Here is a 22,124-nt window from a genome sequence, read left to right on the forward strand (position 1 = left end):
TCTAGGCCCCATCTCTTCTAGGTCATCCAGGAGACTGCTGCCCCACAGGGTGGAGACCCCCTGGGGCATCCTGTTCCCCAAATATCATTGTGGCAGTCATCATAGCAATGAAGATCCCGGATGCATGCTATTTCCTTGGGATACAGGATGGGGAGAGGTCTTCTTTAACATACAGGGGGCCTGACTGCCCATCAGGGTTTCCCATTTTCGATGGTCCAGCTACAGCCTGCAGGTCATTAGTTTGGCCTGGACTCTTTCTCAGGCCACAGGGCTCTCTGTGGAGGTGTTGTTTCTGCTCCTGTCCCCACCATCACCCCCACTGGTCCTTGGATCAGGGTATGCTGGAACAGTTGTCAGCTTGGACACTGCCCCGTAAGACTGAGTGTGCTCAAGCCAGGCTGTGCATCTCTACTCTGTCCTCCTCAAACTCTGTGCTTCCCCCGATGATCGTGCACACTAGGGGAGTGGATTCTTTTAGTAAGATTCCAGTCCTATCCACACTCCAGGAGGAGGAGGAGGGACTTGGAGTTTTGAGCAACTCTCTTCCCACTCTTTGAGGTTCTTGGAGGTGGGAAGCATTGAAAAGGGAGCTGAGCCTAGAACCTTCCCAATGTCAGAGGTTCAACAGAATCTCTAGACTGGCATAAACTTGGGGGTGTCCAGCAGTTTGGCTGGACTCCCCTACTACAGGACTTCACATCCCAGACCTTTGACTGTGGGTTTTCTGATCCACTTTGGCCCATAGAATCTCAGCAGAAGTGTTAGGCAGAGTTTTACAATTTTCCTCTATTTTTGTGTGTGTCATGACCTGGTGAGGGGGCATGCTTTAGCTAGGGTTTCTATTGATATGATGAATCAAGTTGGGGAAGAAAGGGTTTATTAGGTTTATAATTCCACATCAATGTTCATCATCGGAGGAAGTCAGGACAGGAACTGAAGCCAGGCAGGAACCTGGAGGCAGGAGCTGATGCAGAGGCCGTGGAGGGTGCTGCCCACCCCCTGCTTCACATGGTTCAGCCTGCTTTCTTATAGAACCACCAACCCAGGGATGTGTGATGGCCAAAGCTACATTTTAAGTTTAAATTTCTGTGCTTAAGAGATCTGTAAACGTGCTCACTTCGGCAGCACATATACTAAAATTGGAACAAAACAGAGATTAGCACGGTTCCTGTGCAAGGATGACACGCAAACTCATGAAGCAGAGAGAGAGAGAGAGAGAGAGAGAGAGAGAGAGAGAGAGAGAGAGAGAACAGAAACTTCCTGGAAAACTGGAGCTGTTGTTCATGTAAGATAACAAACCACACATTTTCACGTCTGTAAGCAAGGTTGGTTGCCCCAATGCATGGGATGTACTCCATTCACACGCAGGCGAGAGGTACGCACGTACATAAGCAGAAAGTACATCAGGATGTATGTTTGTCCCCGACTGGACAAAGGCAGGAAGTGGCCTTTTGGGTTCTGCCTTTATAAGCACATGACTAAAGAAATTCTTGTACATTCTCGGGAATCCCTAAGGATGGCCAGTGTTCATCGTCCTGGTCAGCAAGCATTTACAGAAATCGTGGTAGTGGTCTCCTTCTTGCCTGGTGGGATGGGCCCTGTCACCTAAGTCACTAACTAAGATAATGCCCTACAGGCTTGCCTACAGCCCAGTCGTGTGGGGGCATTTTCTCAATGGAGGTTTTCCCCTCTCAGATGACTCTAGCCTGTGTCACGTTGACATAAAGCTAACCAGCTCAGTGTGTGTGCAGAGGTCAAAGAGCAAGGCTGAAGAACTGGCTCTCCACCTCCATCTTCCCCTGGCTTTCAAGATTTGAACTCTGGTTCCGGGAACTGAACTCAGCTTGGGAGGCCTGCTGGGCAAGTAGAAGTGCATCATGCCGGCTCAGTGACTGACAGTCCGCACGGGGACCGGAAAGAGTGCTGACTGTTGTTCTAGAATCTGGGACCCTGGCCTCTGCCCCATGCGCAGGCTTGCACTAACCTGCAGGAGGATGGGAGACGTGGGGCAGAGTCCTGCTGTAGACCACCCCACAGCCATCAGAGTGCCACATGTAACCTAGGGAGAGTGAGACTCCCAGGTTCACTCTGGAGCACAATTAACGTTGATTGTCCTGAGCAGCTGGACTTCTGTGGCGCTTGTCTCACAGCAGATAGCTGACCCTATGGGTAGCTTTTCAGCATTCAGTCTGGGTGCTTTCTCAAGTTTTTCCCCATGTTTCTGCCCTTTGGTACATTTCTGATACACCACTCCTTTCTCCGGCCTCACTCCCTACCAGCCAAACCAGTCTCTGGCCGAAGCCCATTCTTCAAGCTCCACCCTACCCCAGGGCCCCTGCACATGCTAGTCTGGGCTATAGCATTTTTTTGAAGGGGAGCAGGGCTGGAGAGATGGCTCAGAGGTTAAGAGCACTGACTTCTTCCTGCGTTTCAATTCTCAGCACCCACATGGCAGCTCATAGCCATCTGTAACTCCAGTTGCAGGGGATCCAGTACCCTCACACATACAAGCAAAACCACCAATTCACATAAAAAATAGTAAAGGGAATTTTTAAAAAAGACCATGTACACTAAAAAAATAAATAAATAAAATAAAAAATCTTGCCACTATTTCATGGGGACACCTGTTTCTTTTATCGTGGTAGTGTTCAAATTCGGTCTGGGCTCCCACAATCCAAAGTATTTTTCCAGGGCCCCATACTTTTATTTCTGCAGAAGGAAACATAGCCAAGTCAAGCAGGCAAGCACTCCCAGCAGGGGTCCCGACCTAGTGGATTCAACCCTGAGCACATGAAGTTTACTTTATGTGTACATCTGACGTGTATATGTGCGTACCACATATGTACCTGGTGTCTTGGAGGCCAGGAGAAGGCATTGGATCCCCCTGGCCCTGGGTTACAGGCCACTGGAAGCCACCATGTAGGAGCTGGGTATTGAACCTGGATCCTCTAGAAGAGCAGTCAGTGTTCCAAACCTCTGAGCCATCCCTTCAACTCTCACAGTTTCTGTGAAATGGAGTTTTGTGTTATTTTGCCATCTGATAGACTAGACATTTCCCACAGTGAGAAACCATACACGTGGGCAGAACTGTTAGCTTCCCCAGACATTGCTAAACACATATGAACTCAGGAGATGTAGCCCAGTAGAAACAAACAAGCAGACATTGTTCAGGGCAAAGAAATGCTCCTGAGATGAGACGTCCCTGTGCCCCCTGATTCACTGTCCACCTTCCTTGCCTGCCTCTCCATGGTCAGAACATGGGGTATGGAAAAAAACAGACGTCAGCTGTTTAAAGGGGCGGGCACCACTTTCCTTTGAACAAATGTTCAAATTCAGACATTTTTCTTATTATCTTCTGCCAAGGGAAAAAATTAATCACACAGCACAGTATAAAATACTAAATTAAAGGCATTTTGGAACCCGCAATTATTCCATAAGCTTCTCCTTTATTGCCACGCTAATGTGCCTAATTGCTGTCTTAATGAGGACATTAATTTCTGGCTAATGTGATGTTATTATAGAAATTGCAGTCAATCTCTTAAAAGGGGGGAAAGTGCTAGAAAGCCGTCCCAAGAGGCAAGGGATCTGGTCACCCCAAGGCGGAGGTGCAAAAGGAGAGGTGGAGATGGCGTGGGAACCCAGGCACCACAAAGCTGCAGGAGTAAGGGAAAAGGAAGAGAGGGGCCGTGCTGGGAGTAGGCAGCCGGGGAACACCGCCGACAGAGCCAGCCGCTGCCATCCATGCCTAGGGACCCAGAGAGACCAAACGGGATGGAAGAAAGCAGGAGAGCTTCTGTGAAACCTGATGTTGGTGCAGCACCTTGAGCCTGGCGGTATGGACACCCTAGCAGTCGCTTTAGAGGTGCAGCTGCAGCATTGGCGACCGCAAGGTTGGCAGTAAATAGCACTGTTCCCTTCTGTTAGGTGGAGAGATGGAGGCACAGGGAGGTTAAGAAGCTACCCCAAATCACATGGGAAGTGTGTGGTGAGGATGGGATTTGAGCCTAGCCCTTCAAATTTAACTGCAGAGCTGTGCGGCCTCTCAGCCGAACTCTGACGTCACCGACAGTAAGGATGGCAAGATGTGGAGGGAAGAGGGCGTGGCTCATTGGCAGAGTGGAGTCTGTGGGATTTTGAGTTCTACTCCTAGAAGATAGATGGATGGATGGATGGATGATAGATAGATGATAAATAGATAGATGATAGATAGATAGATAGATAGATAGATAGATAGATAGATAGATGACAGATGGATAGATAGATAGATGATAGATAGATAGATAGATAGATAGATAGATAGATAGATGACAGATGGATAGATGATAGATAGATAGATAGATAGATAGATAGATAGATAGATAGATGATGGATGGATAGATAGCTAGATGATAGATAGATGATGGATAGATAGATGACAGATGGATAGATAGATGATAGATAGATGATAGATAGATAGATGATGGATAGATAGATGATAGATGGATGGATGGATAGATAGATTATAGATAGATAGATTGATAGATATATTAGATAGATAGATAGATAGATAGATAGATAGATAGATGACAGATGGATAGATAGATGATAGATGGATAGATAGATGATAGATAGGTGATAGATGGATAGATAGATAGATAGATAGATAGATAGATAGATAGATAGATAGATTTCCAAACCAATCAGAGAAATACAGTGTGAGGTACTCTCCGAGCCTACAGTGGACCAGCCACCCCTCACACAGGATGCCAAATGGCTCTGTCTTGGGAAGAGAGGGACATAAGGTTACAGGTGAGTACTCCCTGACCTGAAGGGAAGACAAAGGAGGCTAAAGGTTTGAGCCAGAGATAGGCCCTACCTCCCTCTGAACAGGAATCTGCTGTAGGCCACATACCACAGCCACCAGAGGGAAGTAACCGGATGTCAGAGCAGTCTCAGAGATTGGGTAGATGGTATGGCCCCTCACTGTGGGATTCTAGATAGGAGTTCTGCTGCTGAGCCATGGCCCCAGTCAGTAGAGTCTAGGCAGGGGTTCTACCAGTGAGCCACACTGCCAGCACCTCATTGGTGGATTCTAAGCAGGTACTCTACCTCCGAGTGCCCAGTCTCTTGCTGGGCATTCTAGGCAGGAGCTCTACCACTGAGCCATTCCTCCAGCTCCTGACTGGCGGATCCTTGGTAGAAGCTCTACTTCTCAGCTCTTTCCATTTTGTGGAGACAGTCTTGCCAAGTCAGCCTTGAAACTGTAATCTGCAACTCCACCTCGGCCTCCTGTTCTAAGCCCATTGTCTCAGGCATTCCTGACAGCAGAAGCTAGAGCAGGAGCTGGCACTGCTGCTGTTTGATCTAACGATCTCCTCCAGGCAAAACCTGGGGTGTGAGGCTTCTGCTCTGTCCCCAGCACACTGTTCAGAGCCAGGCTAGAAAATGTGTGGGTCTTGAGGGCTCTGACCTTAGCCCTGGATTGATGTTGGTGAATCTATAACTTAATGAACTATCGGTAGGGTTGGAGACTGGGCGGCACAGTGGGCAGGCACAGTTAGACTAGAACAGTTAGGCTTTCAGTTGCTATACTAAAACATAGACCAAAACCAATCAGGGCTGGACACAGTGGCACTCACCTCTAATTCCAACACTTAGGAGCCAGAAGCAGGTAGATCTCTGTGAGTTTCAGATCAACTTGGTCTACATAACAATTTCCAGGCAGCCAGAGCTACATAGAGAAACCCCTGTCTCAAAACCAAAGGGGCTAGAGAGACGGTGCAGTCATTACCAGTACTCTCTGCTCTTCCGGATGACTCAGGTTCTATTTCCAGGACCTGTAAGACAGCTCATAACTGTCTATAACTCCAGTTCCAAAGAGTCCTCTTCTGGTCTCCTTGGACACCAGGCAGACAAGTGGTACAGACAAGCATGCAGACAAAACACTGGGTATTCTGGGCGGATAAAACTACAAACAAAACAGCGACAAAGACACTGAGTGGAGGAGAGGGTTATTTTATCTTGTACCTCATGGTTCATCATTGAAAGAGTCAGAGAAGACATTCAAGGCAGGAGCTGAGGCAGAGGCCACAAAGGATGCTGCTTACTGGCTTTCTTGCTTACTTGGGGATGCTGGCTCCCAAAGGCTTCTGCAGTCCGATTTCCTCTACAGCCCAGGACCAACCTTTCAGGGTTGGTTCTAGACCAACTACCCACATTGGCCAGGCCCTCCCACATCAATAATTAATCAAGAAAACACCACAGTGGGCAGGCCCTCCCACATCAATAATTAATCAAGAAAACACCACGGTCCTGCCTACAGGAAATCTGACGGAGGAAATTCTTTAATTAGAGTTTCTTCCCAAATTACCCGAGGGTCTGTGTCAAGTTGACAAAAAACAGCACAGGGTGGCTGGGGTTTACCTTTGTCTTTTGCCTCTTTTTTGCTGGCTCTGGCTCTCTCTCTCTCTCTCTCTCTCTCTCTCTCTCTCTCTCTCTCTCTCTCCCTCTCTCTCTCTCTCTCTCCTTTCCGGTCAGCGTGAGGGAAGCAGCCTCCAGCCATCCAGGCTCACCTCAGGCCCAGAGCACAGGACTGCATCACAGGCCTTACATGAGCCAGGAGCCCATTTTAAGGCCTTCTCACTTTACCTCACTTCTGTGCATGTCCTGTAGCAGGGAGAGATGCTAAGATGGCTCCCATGGGTGGGGCTCCTGATACTTGACAGCCTTTCAAACAGAAAGAAGACAAGAACTAGATAACTAATACCTGATTTCCAACTGACAATTGGATTATATCTGTATAATACCTGCTGCGAACTGGAGACAGAAATTAAAAGTGTTTTATCTTTTCATTGTTTGAGACAGTGTCTGATGCCGCAGCTACCCTCAAACCTCATATATAACCAAGGACGACCTTGACTGCCAGCTCTCCTGCCTCCGTCTCCCAAGTGCTGGAATGGTGGTGATGTTTTATCTCAGCAAAAGGAACCCAACCAAGACAGAAATTGGGCTGAGAGATGGCTATTGCTGTGAGGACCTGACTGTGTTGTTTTTGGGTGGATTCTGGAAGGACTTTGGGACTTTGGACTGGAGAAAGCCATTGAGCGCTCAGAGAGTAATGGGCTGTTGTGGGAGCTCAGAAGACTCTGTGAGCAACTCAGATAATGAAGGCCTGGCTTGTGAGCTTTCAGAGGGAAGCAAAGATTCTATCAGGGTTGTTGTTGATGTGATGTTTTGACTAAGAATCTGTGGTTCTGATCTGCTGAGTCTGAAGAGTCAGCTGGGAGTAAACCCCGGAAACACTGAGATGAAACTTTCCGTTACTGGGACGATTGACGCTGGTCAGCTGGGGCTGAGAAATTAGTGGTGATTAAGAAGAGACCAGCATCATTGAGGTGTTTCCTTATGGTCTGCATAAAAGCTATGGTCCAGAAGGGGCCAACTGTATCTCATGCTGACAGCTGAGGCTGGTAATGTGTATGAGTTTCTCATGTGGCACTGTGTTTGAAGGCATGAGGGGGTCGAGGACAGGAGCTGAAGCTTGGTTCTATGAGAGGCCATTAGTCAGGTAGTAGTGGACTGAGGCAGTAATGGAGAGAGGCTGAAGAGTGGCACCATGGGAGAGGCCCAGGACAGGCTACCAGCAAAGGCGCAGCCCAGATGCAATGGAGACCCCAGCATTGCAGAGACCCCAGGACTATGGGCCAAGCTCCTAGCACAGTCATGGGTGAACCTGCATCTACAAGGTGCATGTGCTATGGATGGCAGACTCAGATGCTCACTCTGCTGCCACGGCCTGAGGAACTCAGAAGATTGAGGATGAGTCCCAGGTGTCAAACACTGAACTCTATACACCGGTACACTTCTGTTTTGCTTTGCTTTGATTGTAATTGTGCCCTGGTTTTCCTCTCTTAGAGTAAGAAGTTATTTAATATTTTTTTTTACAGGAACCTACATTTATGAGACCCTGGATATTTTAGAGAGACTTTGAACTTTTTTTTTTCTTTTCTTTTTTTCGGAGCTGGGGACCGAACCCAGGGCCTTGCGCTTACTAGGCAAGCGCTCTTCCACTGTGCCAAATCCCCAACCCAACTTTGAATTTTTTAAGAGACTTAAAGAGAGGCTCTGAATTTGTAAGAGATGTTGGATGTTTTAAAGAGATTGAACTTTGAAAGTGTTTGAATTTTTAAAGACTGGAATTTTAAAAAGTTGGAATGTTCTATACTGTGATATTGATATTAATGTAAGATCTTGGGAATAACCAAGAAAGGAAAGGTTATGGTTTAACAGTAGCGTGTCAGCTTGATAGAGGCTAGTGTTATCTGGGAAGCCAGGACCTTAAGTGAGAAAATGCCCTTCCACCAGTTGACCTGTGGGCAAACTTATTTTCTTGATTAATAATGAATGGCATAAATAGGCCCATCTTACAGTGAGCAGTTGCCACCCCTAGGCTTGTAGTCTTGGGATGTATAAGAAGACATGAGCAAGCCATGGAAAGCATCCTTCTATGGCTTCTGCACCAGTTTCTGCCTCCAGGTCCTACCTTGAAATCCTGTCCTGACTTTCCTAGATAATGACCTAACAATTGTCAGATGAAATGAACCCTGGGTACCTAAGCTGCTTTTGGTCACGATGTGTGTTGTGTGAGCACAGTCACAGAGACCCTCAGACACCAGGCGAATTCTCTACCAACTGAGCCACGTCCCTGGACCTGCATTTTATCTTGAGTACAGTGTCACTCTGTACCCCAGGCTAGTCTTGAACTCAGGCTTTTCTTGCCTTAGCTCCCTAAGTGCTGAGATAATGGATTCGGTACACTGCAACTATGGATGTACGAGCTGAGTGCAGTCAAACTCACATGTTCCCTGCATTAGCCCACAGCTGGGTGTAACCACCTGATCCTGTGTTAGTTAACTTCCAATTCCTGTGATAAGACAACATAACCAAGTCGACTTATAAAAGAACATGTTTAGGGGTTGGGGATTTAGCTCAGTGGTAGAGCACTTGCCTAGGAAGCGCAAGGCCCTGGGTTCGGTCCCCAGCTCCGAAAAAAAGAACCAAAAAAAAAAAAAAAAAAAGAACATGTTTAATTTGGGGGCTTAGGGGTCCAGAAGGTTAGAGTCCATGACCATTATGGTGGGGAGCATGGCAGCAGTCAGGCAGGCATAGTAGCTGAGAGCTTACATCTTGATCCAAAGCGTGAGGCAGAGAGAACTACCTGGGAATGACATGCCTCAGTCAGGGTTTCCATTGCTATGAAGAGACACCATGACCAAGGCAACTTAACAGAGAAAACATTTAGTTTGGTCTGGCTTAGAATATCAGAGGTTTAGTCTATCATCCTCACAGAAAACATGGCAGAGTGCAGGCAGATATGGTACTAGAGGAGCCTAGAGTTCTACATCTTGATTCAAAGGCAGCAGGAAGGAAACTGGATCACACTGATCAGACTTGAACATAGGAGTCCTTAAAGTCCACCTCCACACTTCCTCCAACAAGGCCACACCCCCTAATCCAGCCATTTCCTATGGCCAAGCATTTAAACGCGTCCATCTGTGGTGGCCACACCAATCAAATCACCACAGTACAGGTTTCTGAAACCTCAAAACCCATCTCTGTAAGTGGCTTTTTGCTACTTGGGGGGCTCTTCTTTTTTCCAGCCTTCTCCACCCTTCCAAACCCCTAATCCTAGATAAGAGAGAAAAAGGAGAGAGAGGAAGGGAAAGAAATCCCTGAACACAGTCAGGGGTTGGCAGGGGGCATCATTATCTTTAGACTACTGCCTGCTGATTGGGGTGTCGAGTTCCTTGGGACAAGTTTGACCAGGATATCTAATTTTTTTTTTTTTGGTTCTTTTTTTTTGGAGCTGGGGACCGAACCCAGGACCTTGCGCTTCCTAAGCAAGCGCTCTACCACTGAGCTAAATCCCCAACCCCTGATATCTAATTTCTTCTTCTTGTGTATTCACTGAGCAGGACTACTTAGCAAACTGTGGCTACCAACAACCAACCAGGCCTCTGCTAGAGCACGAGGCAAATCACAGTCAGCTGCTGTGGGCAGTCTGAAGCAGCCCCATATCCCACCCCTGGGAGTAAAACAACGTACTGTTATAACACTCCCATGTTTTTATTTAAGAAACCAAAACTCCAAAATTGTCACCTCCAATCGCACACTCCCCCAGCAAGGCCATGCCTCCTCATTCTTCCCAAACAGTTTCACCAACTGCAGACCAAGTGTTCAAACACATGAGCTTATAGGGGCCATTCCTATTTAAACTACCAGATACAAAACCCCTCCATAATAAAATGCTGAATATCTCATGTTGTGTAGTAAAAATGAAAATCCCAACAGTTCAGGAGGTTCATTTTCACATCACAGTCTGAGTTGGGGAACATCGTGTGTGTGTGTGTGTGTGTGTGTGTGTGTGTGTGTGTGTGTGTGTGTGTGAAGGAACAGTCAGTGTGATGCAAGAGGCTTGATAAATGGTGGCTCAGTGGGGTAGACACAGGGAAGCTGCTGTGGTTTGTAGTCAAAGGCCTTAGGCACCTCTTTATCTCTTCACACACGGAAGATCCATTTTGTTCTGTTAAGGTCTCAGCTGACTGGATGGATCTCCTCTGCTTTGTCCTTGGTGCATGAATTTCGGGGCCTGGGCAATGGCTCAGCCAGTAGAGTAGAGTGCTGGCTGTGCAGTCCGGGGTTCGTGGATATGGAAGGCAGAGACAGGACAACACAGAGAAACCCTCAGCTTGACCTTAAGTGACTAAGACGCCCTGTCTGAAATAAGAAGGCAAACCCAGCCCTGGAGGCTGACCTCTGACCTCAAAAAGAATGCCATGACATGAGCATGCCTATACTCAGGGACACAGACACACACATCGAGACAGAAGGACAGACACAGACACATCAAGAGAGAAAGAGTGAGAGAGACAGACACACACACACATTGAGAGATAGACACTGACACACACATCGAGAGAGTGAGTGGGACAAATGGACAGACATAGATACACATTGAGACAGACAGACAAACACTGTCACGCACATTGAAAGATTGAGAAAGATAGACAGGCAGACAGACAGGCAGGCAGGCAGACAGACAGATGACCCAGATGGTCAGACAGGCAAGAGAAAGAGAATGAACACTGATTCTCAATTCCGCCATTAATATAATTTACTAAAAGCAGTGTCATAAAAACATCCTGAAAACTATTTCACCAAGAATCCCATTACAAGGCCCAACAAAGTGAACACATCAATTAATTATATGTGTGCACGTGTAAATGAGATGGTAGTACCTTAATCAGCTGTAAACTCCCAGCTGATGTGTGTGCACTCCTTGCTACCTGCCCAAATGTTTTGAATTCAAGAAACACACACACACACACACACACACACACACACACACACACACACGGCCTTATATTTAATATGCTCTAAGCAGTTCAATGGTTGGGTCACTCCCTGACTCCACGTGGATAAACACTCCCCTCTGATATTTCTGAGTTAATACTTATTAACTCTATATTTCATCTTTGCTGCCCCGGACCCTGCTGGGCAGCCCTCCTGGGGCCACTTCCTCCCTGCACCTATATGTGGGCTGTCTCTCCACCCTGCATCTTTCCAGCATGGTCCATAGTGGAATCCCCTCTTCCTCCTTCCTCAGTCCCTTCCTGGGAATCCTAAAAGTCCCCCCTCTGTCTCCCTGCCCAGACCAGTAACTATTGACCAGTCAAAAACCAACCTGGGACAGGTTTCTTTTAGCCTCCCGTGAGAGACACTGCAAACAGGGTTTTGGATAAAACAATTAGAATGAGAACATGAGCCGCTACATGTTGATGTTGTGTATGGGGATCTTTGCCTGTGTACATGGTCATAGGTTGTATGCATGTGTCTGTGTGTGGTTGCATGTGGTCACTCACTGAACTTGCTCCTCTCTCCTTCTGCCTACCAAGTGCTAGAGTTACACAGCCTGGCTTCTTAGGTGGGTGCGAGGATTTGAACTCATGTACTCACATTGGTCTAATGAACACCATACCCACTGAGCCATCATCCATCCTCACATTGCCCTCCCGGCACTAACCTTCCTTGGCTTAGCCCCAAACTCCATTTTCCATTCCCTGTGGCCCTTAGTCCAGTTCTATAGCATAGGAACCCTGGGCCCACCTCTGGGATCCCACACGCTTCTGTATCTCCCTAACTGAGCTTTTGCTTTTCCTTGAGGTAGAGTTTTGCTATATAGCTCAGATGGCCTTTAGAAGCATCACCCTTCTGCTGCAGCCCCCTGAATGCTGAAGTCATACACATGCATCACCATACTTGGTCTTAAAACAGGAGTTTAAGGCCAGGCTGGTCTTGAACTCATAGATCCACTTGTTTCTCAAGTCCTGGGATTAAAGATATGCACCACCACAGCCTGGTTTGTTTTTGTTGTTGTTTGTTTGTTTGTTTGTTTGTTTGAGACAGGGTTCTTTTGTATCCCTGGCTGTCCTGGAACTTGCTCTGCAGACTTGGCTGGTCTCAAACTCACAGAGATCCACGTGCCTCTCCTTCCTGAGTGCTGGGACTAAAGGTGTGTGCCACCCCTGCCAGGTAGAAGTTTCTTGCACATAATCAAAGAAGTCTGCCTGGGTTTACCTCCCTAGTAAACTCTTTGTCCTGGACTTTGTGATTTGGCCACGATCTGAGAGGTCCCCAAAACTCATGTATTTCAGGCTTGGTTCTCCATACAGCCACAAGCAGAGCCTGACCTTGGGGAAGACCAGAGGACACTGTCCTCACAGGGACTCATCTACTTATGGCATTAGCATTTCCTGGGCCATGGGAAAGTGGGGCTTTAGGAGGTGAGTCCATCACAAGTAGCGGGTCCCACAGTGCTTCTCTGCCTCGCCTTAGGCTCCAAGCAAAGGGATCAGGTGATACGGACCAAACCCTTGAGACTCAGCACAAAACGAGCCTTTCTGATCCCTAAGCTGTTCCTTTTGGGCATTTTATCCCAGTGATGTGCAGCTGATCACTGGGCTCTGGTACCAAGGGATGGGATTAAGAACCTGAAACTGCACAAGGAATCATTTGCCCCACGCTGGGGGGACAAGGAGGACATAGCTTTTGCTCTCAGGGACCTTGTGTGCTGGAAGCAGAGATCGCATATAAGCAAACAAACCTGGCTTGCACATGCTCCTCCATTTATGAGATATTTGTTCCAGCCAACACGAAGAATGAAAAACTGGCCTCTCTATTTTGTTTAACTGGACTAGGACAGAACCGAGGCCTGTGAGCATGGCAGGCCAGGATTGTGCCGCTGAACCAAACCTCCAGCCTCTCACTGGAGGGTTCTAGGTGTGTGTGTGTGGGGGTGGGGGGCTCTACCACTGAGCCATGCCTCAGCCCTTCACTGGGGGACTCTAGGTGGGTGGTACTCCTCTTAATTGATTCTATTCTATGCCCTGGGCAGTGCAGAGATGTCCGTGAGACTCACAAGCCGTAGCACAGCTAGCATGGGCACCGAGGGAGCACCTCTGTCTCCCAGTTCTGTGCCCGTGTGATGGAGTGTGATGGAGGAGCTTGGTTGTAAAAACACGTTCCTGTGGGGTTACAGCTGGCCTGGATCAGAAAGGATTGTCTACTGGGGCAGCCTGTCTCCCAAGATGGTCTGTCTTGCCTTGGGCAAACAATTTCAGTGGGGAGACACTGAAGAACCACAGGAAGCTCCTCTACAGCTGCAACAATTTCCTCCTTCCGAATCTCCTCACCCTGTCCCTACAGAGGTTCCTGACCAGCTTTTCCCCCTTGTAGATTCCTCCATTTCTCCTGAGAGTGAGGCTGACCCTTGCTGTTTTAATAGCGTATGCTAATAAACACACTCTAATCTGTGGAAGGTCAGCCTGTTCTCTTCCTGCCTTCTCTTTACGTTGTCTTGGAAATCTAACATCCCTCCCAAGGCTGCTTTCTCCAGTACCTGCACTCTCCACACCCTGCAGGCCGGCGTGCAGGTGTCACATCTCTGCCCCTTCTGGGCCTGCAACCCAGTAGTCCTTCCTGGGGAGCTTGTGCCTCCCACATGCAACAGGGCTGTGGCTAGAGATGAACTTGGCTGTCCCCACTGGAGGGTGGGCTTCCCCAACATCATCCAGGAGCCAGGGATATTGGTGACTTCTGCAAGGCACAGGACACCCATGAGAGACACCCAAAAATTCCCAGGGTGAATGACAGGGAGGACCAGACCCCTTTCTCTACAATCTACCCCCAACAGCTCCCAAGAGGTGACTCGGGGCCTTCCTGGTCATTCTCAGTGTCCAGACGCTTCTTTGAGGTACATAGGGATTTGATATAGGCAGAGGGGCCCTGAGAACATGAACTTGAACCAGAAAATTCCAAAGACTCTGTCAGGTGTGGGGATGCCAGCCACAGGAGATGGAAGCTTGAGGAGCAGATGTCAAAGCCAAAACAACAACAAAACCCAAAAGATTCTCCAAAGGAAATGAAGGTCTATCTGCGTGAAGAGGAAACCTAGGTGATGAGGGATGTTAGGGAAGGGGTGGGGTTGGTGAGATGAACCAATGGTTCAAGCTCTTCTGGTGTGACACTAGAATCAAGACCAGAAGCCACATAAATGCCTGATGGGGTTAGCGACCCACTGTACTCCCATCACTGAAAGCAGTCAGAGGATCCCCAGAACAATCTGGAATAGCCACATCAGTGAACTCTGGGTTTGATTGAAAGACACTCCCTTGATGCATAAAATGGAAGAATTGAGGATGATCCACCCCGGGCCTCCACATACAAATGCATACATATGCACATGTACCTTCATACACTTGGGCCCACACATATGCAAAAAGTACACACAATGCACACATGAACAGGTGCATGCATCTGTGATTCTCAGAGCCACATGCTGGCTTCTATGGAGTCTCAGGTACTGCACAGGGAATATACATTACAGGTTGAACATCCATCCACATACAACCGTACATACAGTCGGTGTCACATGAAATCACTCGTGTTGTATGACAAAACGTTTTCTGGGGAGGCACAACACAGAAGTCTCCTCACCCCAGATAGGGAGCGCATACCACCAAAGTCTACCTTGGTGAGCCCATGAGGGAAGGCTGGTGGAGAAGCAGTGGGCAGGGCTTCACCAGCCTGAACACCTTGAATCTTACACCCAGTGGATACTTTAGAGAGAGGATCATTAGTATCTACATCCCACTCCGCCCAAAATGGGCTAGAAATGAGCTCAGGAGCTGACATACCAGGTAACTGTGACACCACAAAGCCAGTTCCCAGCCTCTCATTGGAGGAGTCTAGGCAGGTAGTCTGACTGACGGACCATGTCCCAGCTCAGGAGTCCTCTTCTGCCCTTCTGCAACCATCATCCTTGCCTGTGGTGGTTTGGATGAACATCTCTTTCATAGGCTCATATTTTTGAATGCTTGGTCCCCAGTTGGTGGAAGTGTTTGGGAAGGATTAGGAGGTGTGGCCTTGTTGAAGGTGTGTCACTGGGGGCAAGGTTTGAGGTTTCAAAAGCCCACACCATTTCCAGTTAGCTCTCTCTGCCTCATGCTTGTGTTTCAAGATGTGAGTTCTAAGCTACTGCTCCAGTGCCATGCCTTCCTGACTGCGGCCATGCTCTCTGCCACAAGTCATGAACTCTATACCTCTGAAACTGTAAGCACCAAATAAACTCTAAAGTTGCCTTGGTCATGGTCATTACATCGATAGACAGTAACTAAGACTCCCCGTTCCAGCATCACATGGTTATCAGGACCAGGTAGGACACGGAGAACCTCCTCAATGATACTCGTAGTGTGGGTGCTCGACTTCTGTGACCAGACCACCTAAGCCTTTTGCTTAGCGTTCATTCTTATGTCCATAGTGACTTTCATTGAAGCAACATCTGGACAAGTATGGATGGCAAGCACCAAGACAAATGGTGACCGAGACAAAATTCCCTGCCAGGCCAGGGTCAGGATCAACAATGGAGTGCTTTCCCAGCATGCACATGGCCCTGGGTTCAATGCAGTAGCAATGTAAACACAACACACAAAGCTCACAAGTGAAATGTGCACACAAAGACCTGTGCTCAGATCCCGGCACCAACGTTCACACCAGCAATACAGTGCCTGTCTGTAGCCCCAGTGCTAAAAGGATGAGGGCAGCTGAGCCCTGGAGCTTGCTGACCACTCTCGCCAAACTGACAAGCACCCAGCTTCGTATGAAACCCCTCAACTCAAAAATGAAGGTGGAAAGAAACAGAGGAAGACTCCCATCGTGGGGCACGCATTCCTACAGTGGTAGAGCATGTGACTAGTGAAGAGATGAGTGTTAACTGTGAGTGTGCATGTGTGTGTGAGTGTGAGTGTGTGTGAGAGTGTGTGTGAGTATATGGTGTGTGTGTGAGAGAGAGAGTGTGTGTGAGTATATGGTGTGTGTGTGTGTGAGAGTGTGTGTGAGTATATGGTGTGTGTGTGTGTGTGTGTGAGAGTGTGTGTGAGTATATGGTGTGTGTGAGTGTGTGCGTGTATGTGGTGAGCTGTGTGTATATTTGTAAGTGTGTGAATGCATGTGTTATGAGTGTGTCTATATGCAAATGTGTATGTATGAGTGTAAGTGTGAGTATATGGTGCATGTATGTGATGTGAGTGTGTGAATGTGTGTGTGTGTGTGTGTGTGTGTGTGTGTTTGCAGTAAGGACAAAAGGTGACAATGACACTTACAGAAGTGATGCTGATCTTTAGGCTTAGGGTTAAGGTAGGAGAAACCAGGAACAGAAAGCAGACTGAGCTGCCAGTGGGCAGGCTAACATGTCCTTGTGAGACCCTGAGAGGAAGTGATGACAGGATGTTGGGAGCTGAAGAGAAGTCCCTGCCCACCCAGGTCCCCTGGGGCCCAGGCCAAGAGGGGCCAGGATGTGGCTGTCAGTGAGTTAGTTCCTGGTGTGTTCAGTGTGGAAGCTGCCTGGAGGGGGTCTCCTAGAGTTGCTCTGACAAGTGATCACAGCAGGGTTGAGAGGTGGATCAGCAGGCAAAGCGATGTAGTTCTTCCAGAGAACCTGAGTCCAGTTCCCAGCAACCACATAGGGACTCACAACTTCTTGCTGTAACTCCAGTTCCAGGGGTGTCCGATGCTCTTTTTAGGCCTGAGGGCAGCAGGCCTCCATGTGCTTCACAGCCGTTCAGGTGAAACACTCAGAGGCCAAAATTAAAATACATAATAATTTTTTTAAAAAACTCATTTTTTGAAAGAGACTACATCGGGGAAGGGGAGAAAAAAAAAAAGAGAGACTACATCAATGATGACTCAAAGCAACAGAAATTCGTTCTCCCCCTCCTCCAGAGGATTTGAAAATAAATACAGCCCTTCCTGCCCTCTTCCAACTGCTGGTGTTTTCAAGTAGTGCTTAGCTCATGGTCACCTCATTCCAATGGCTACCTCTGTCTTAGTTAGGTTTCCGTTGCGTTCATAAAACACTAAGACCAAAAGCAACTAGGGAGGAAAGGGTTTTCTTTTCCTGACCACTCTGAGGTCACACTTCATCTCTGAGGGAAGCCAGGGCAGGAACTTGGATGCAGCGCTGATGAACCGAAAGCCATGGAGGAGCTGTCACTGGCTGCCTCACCATGGTTTGCTCAGCGTGCTTTCCTGTATGGTCCAGGACCACCAGCCCAGGGGTGGCACCATGCTGCAGCGGGCTGGGCCCTCCTCCCTCAGTTATTAATCAAGAAAATGCCACACAGGCTTGCCTAGAGAGGCATTTTCTCAATTTACATACTGTCTTCCCAGATATGTCTACATTTTACAAAAACAATCAGTACGTGTCCTAATGTTGTCTGTTAGGGGAGAATGGCCTCGAACTCTGTCTAGCCCAGACTGTCTTTGAATTAAAAATCCTCCTGCCTCAGCCTCCTGAGAGCCAGGATGATAAGCATCGTGTTTTGCCTCTCTTCCATTATGAGAACACCCAGAGTTTTTTGGGGGTGTAGAAATACACACACACACACACACACATGCACATGCTCACAGACACACACACATGCACACACACATGCACATGCTCACAGACACACATACACATGCACACACACATATGCACATGTTCACAGACACACACACATACATGCACATACACATATGCACATGCTCACAGACACACACACTCACAGACACACACACACACACACACACACACACACATGCACAGGCAAGCATGTACATTCGTACACATACCCTGGTTCTCACTTTACAGGGAATAAGAGATGGTTTATTCAGGAGTCGTGGCTCAGGAGCACAAATTTACATGACCCCCAAATGCCATGTTTCACATGGAAACAGTTTCATGAAGTTTTTGGGACAGAGAAAATCATAAATGAAAAAAGGTTTAAGATACACTGGTGATGGGGGCTGGAGATATGACTCAGTGATTAAGAGCACTGGATGCTCTTCCAGAGGCCCCAGATTCAAATTCTACTACATGGTCACTCACAACCGTGACTCCAGTTCCAGGGGATCTGACACACTCTTCTCACCTCCACGGGTGCCAGACACAATGCAGTGCGCACAGACGCACATAAGGCAAACACTTACACATAAAATAACAAAACAGTGTCTACAATAAGATGTATTTGTGGGTACCTCTGAGAGGCAGATTCATCAAGGAAGGTTTTCTATAGGCTCATGATGCTTTCTGATGACATTCTCAAGTTTTAGGTTGGTGGAAGGTAGGGGTTTGCTAAGCTAATAGGTTTCAAAAGGTTTTATTAGTCACAGGATGTTAGTTCTGACACAGAGGTGGAAGAGGAATTGTTCCAGGGCTAAAACTAGCCCAAGAGGAGGTAATTGGTCTCTAGGGCTGCAGCTCCCACCTCTGCACATCGTCTCCACCAACCAGTCACTCTGTAGGCACCGCTACTTTCCAGGATTCTTGTTGATGGGAAGCCAGAGACAAGGGGCTCACTCTGCGGCCAGCTGCTCTGGAACTACGTAGGACAGATTGCCTTGAACTTGTGGCAATCCTCCAGTCTCAGGCATGAAAAAGTACTGGAGACTGCAGTGGTGTTGTACTTTGAGGAAAACTTTGAAGATCTTTCTATTTCTACCTTTCAGGGCTAGGACGGCAGGTGTGCACCACCACACCTCCAACGCCCTCTTCTGGCCTTCAAGGGTACTGCACACATTAGAGAGAGAGAGAGAGAGAGAGAGAGAGAGAGAGAGAGAGAGAGAGAGAGAGAGAGAGAAGCAAATGTGTAGAAGTCAAAGACATTTGACTGGTGGTATGGCTTGGTAACAAATACCTTTACCTGTGGGAAGATCTGTTTTGTCTTTTTTAAAAACGAACTTACTAGAAAAAAAAAATGCTGGGCATGGTGGCACACGCCTTTATTCCCAGCACTCTGAAGGCAAAGGCAGGCAGATCTCTGTGAATTCAAAGCCAGTCTGGTCTACAGAGTTCCAAAACAGTCAGGGCCACACTCAGAGAAATCTTGTCTTGAAAATAAAAAACAAAAACAAAAGAACAAAACAAAACAAAACAAAAAACCCAACAAGAAAATAAAACAAAAACCAAAAAAATCAAAACACTTAATAGGCTTTAAAAATTTCATTATTTACCGCAAGGCCCTGGGTTCGGTCCCCAGCTCCGAAAAAAAGAACCAAAAAAAATTTTTTTTTCATTATTTTATGTGTATAAGTTTTTGCCTGCAAGTATTTCTGAATCGCCCGTGTGCCTGGTGTCCGTCAGGAGAAGACACTGAATCCCCTGGGACTCTAGGTACAGGTAGTTGTAGCCACCATGTGGGTGCTGGGATTCGAACCCAGGTTCTCTGCAAGAGCCAGTGCTCTTAACCTCTGAGCCAATTTACAAGCCCCGCCCCCTTGCTTAATGGAGATGTGATTTTACTATGTACTCTGGTCTGGCCCCAAACTTCTGCCTCAGCCTCCTGATTAAGGACTCAGGGGCCCTCCAACTATTTTTTTTTTTCTTTTCTTTTTTTTTCGGAGCTGGGGACCGAACCCAGGGCCTTGCGCTTGCTAGGCAAGCGCTCTACCACTGAGCCAAATCCCCAACTCCTTCTCCAACTATTCTTTACAGACACCATCTTACAATGGTCTCAATTCAACCCCGTCCACTTAGCTTCCCGGAAGCAGACCTCAGTTTCCTTTGGGGATCCCATTCTCTGATAATCTCCTTTCTCTTTAGAGAAAATGTAACTTCCATGTTTGTGGGTCCCAGTTTTAAAGTTCAAGATTCAATCATAGCCATCCGGGGACCCTGGCCCTCAATTCTTCCCTTCAGCCTAAACTACCATCAGCCATATAGTCTACCCACTAGGGAAGACCACAGGCTAATCAACCCCCTTGGCACCCCAGGGAGGCTTCTGGAAAATAGCTAATTACTTCTCACACCCAGAGCCAGGCCATAGCCCGGATGGGGTTGGCGGACCTGCCGCCACTTACACACTAGTACACACCAACGCCGATAGAGTTTTAATTCCACGGCTATGCTTTGATTAGAGGGCCGACGTCTTGTGTGCGACCTCGGGGACCTCATTATTTTCCAAACCCAAGTAAATACGGTGTTCAGAGAGCAGGAGGGGCAGTGGGTTGGACGGAGGCAAGGACCAACAACATCTACAGAAAGAAACCAGACCTTGATGAGATTTTCAGTAAGACGCAAACCTCCCACCACCCCACCTCATCCCGCCCCACCCACCCTACCTCAGCCCACTCCACCTCAGCACACCCCACCCACACAGGCTAGCTCAAGCCTAGCCTACAAGCAGATGCTAGGCTGCAGGCAGGCTTGAGGTAGAGTAGTGCGAGTGAGAAGGGCACTGTGGGATGGAAGGGTTGGGGCAGGGTGGTCCTGGATTTGCTCAGGAATCTGGGTGTCTTAAAGCCCTGGGGAACATCTTGACTGTGGAAGGATGAAAGTGTACTTGGTCAGGGGCAGGACTGTGGCCCGGCTGACTAGAGGGAGGTTTTGAGAAAGATCTAGAATTTTTCTTTTCAAGTTACAGTTGCTTGCGTATTATTTATTCATTTATTTATTTTTAAGATTTATTTATTTCATGTATATAAATACTCTGTTTTTCTCGGACACATCAGAAGAGGGCATCGGATCCCATTACAGATGGTTGTGAGCCACCACGTGGATGCTGGGAGTTGAACCCAGGTCCTCTGATTGAGCAACCCTGCTTGTGTATTTATTTGTGTTGGTGAGTAGCCCACGAGTACCATGACACGTGTGTGGAGGTCAAAGGCAACTTCTAGGAGTTGGTCTTCAGCTTCCATCATGTGGGTTGGGGAATTAAGATCAGCTCGTCAGCCTCGGTAGCGGGCACTGTCAGCTCCTGAGCCACCTTGCCTTCCAAGATGGCGGCGGCGGCTGCAGCGGCGGCGGTGGCGGCGGCGATGGTGATGATGATGATGATGATGATGATGGTGGTGGTGGTGGTGGTGGTGGTGGTGGTGGTGGTGGTGGTGGTGGTGGTGGTAGTGGTGGTGGTGGTGATGATGGGTTTCTCTGTGTAGTCTGGTCTGTACTAGCACTCGCTCTGTAGATCAGACTGACCTCAAACTCACAGAAATTCTCCTGCCTCTGCCTCCCAAGTGCTGGAGTTAAAGGTGTGCAGCACCTGACATTCTCTATTAAGATTCCTTTTTACTATTTAAAATTGTTGTGCTGGGTCTGGAGAGATGGCTCAGTGGTTAAGAACCTGGATTCTTCCAGAGGACACAAGTTCACTTCCCAGCACCTACATGGTATCTCACAGCTGTCTGTAACTTCACTCCCAGAGGATCCAACTTTGTTTTCTGACCTCTGAGGGCACTGTTCCTCCACGGCGCGCACACATACTCACATATATATATATATATATATATATATATATATATATATATATATATATATATGTATATATATATATATATATATAACTTTGTACATGTTCTTTAAATAATTGTTTAAAGATGTATTTATTTATTCTATATAAGTACACTATAGCTGTCTTCAGACACACCAGAAGAGGGCATCAGATCTCATTACAGATGGTTGTGAGCCACCATGTGGTTGCTGGGAGTTGAGTTCAGGACCTCTGGAAGAGCAGTCAGTGCTCTTAACCACTGAGCCATCTCTCCAGCCCCTT

The 22,124-nt window shown here is 47.7% G+C and overlaps 1 non-coding gene across 1 annotated transcript; it reads left to right on the forward strand.

Annotated features, from left to right (window-relative positions):
• The first annotated feature begins 1,109 nt into the window (after nucleotides 1–1,109).
• On the forward strand, nucleotides 1,110–1,213 carry LOC120098752 (U6 spliceosomal RNA). The gene has a single exon (XR_015644503.1). It is a non-coding gene; the product is annotated as a U6 spliceosomal RNA (small nuclear RNA).
• Nucleotides 1,214–22,124: the final 20,911 nt, after the last annotated feature.

This window comes from Rattus norvegicus, chromosome 19 (assembly GCF_021556685.1).
Source record: "Rattus norvegicus strain SHRSP/BbbUtx chromosome 19, alternate assembly SHRSP_T2T, whole genome shotgun sequence".
Classification (NCBI taxonomy): Eukaryota; Metazoa; Chordata; class Mammalia; order Rodentia; family Muridae; genus Rattus; species Rattus norvegicus.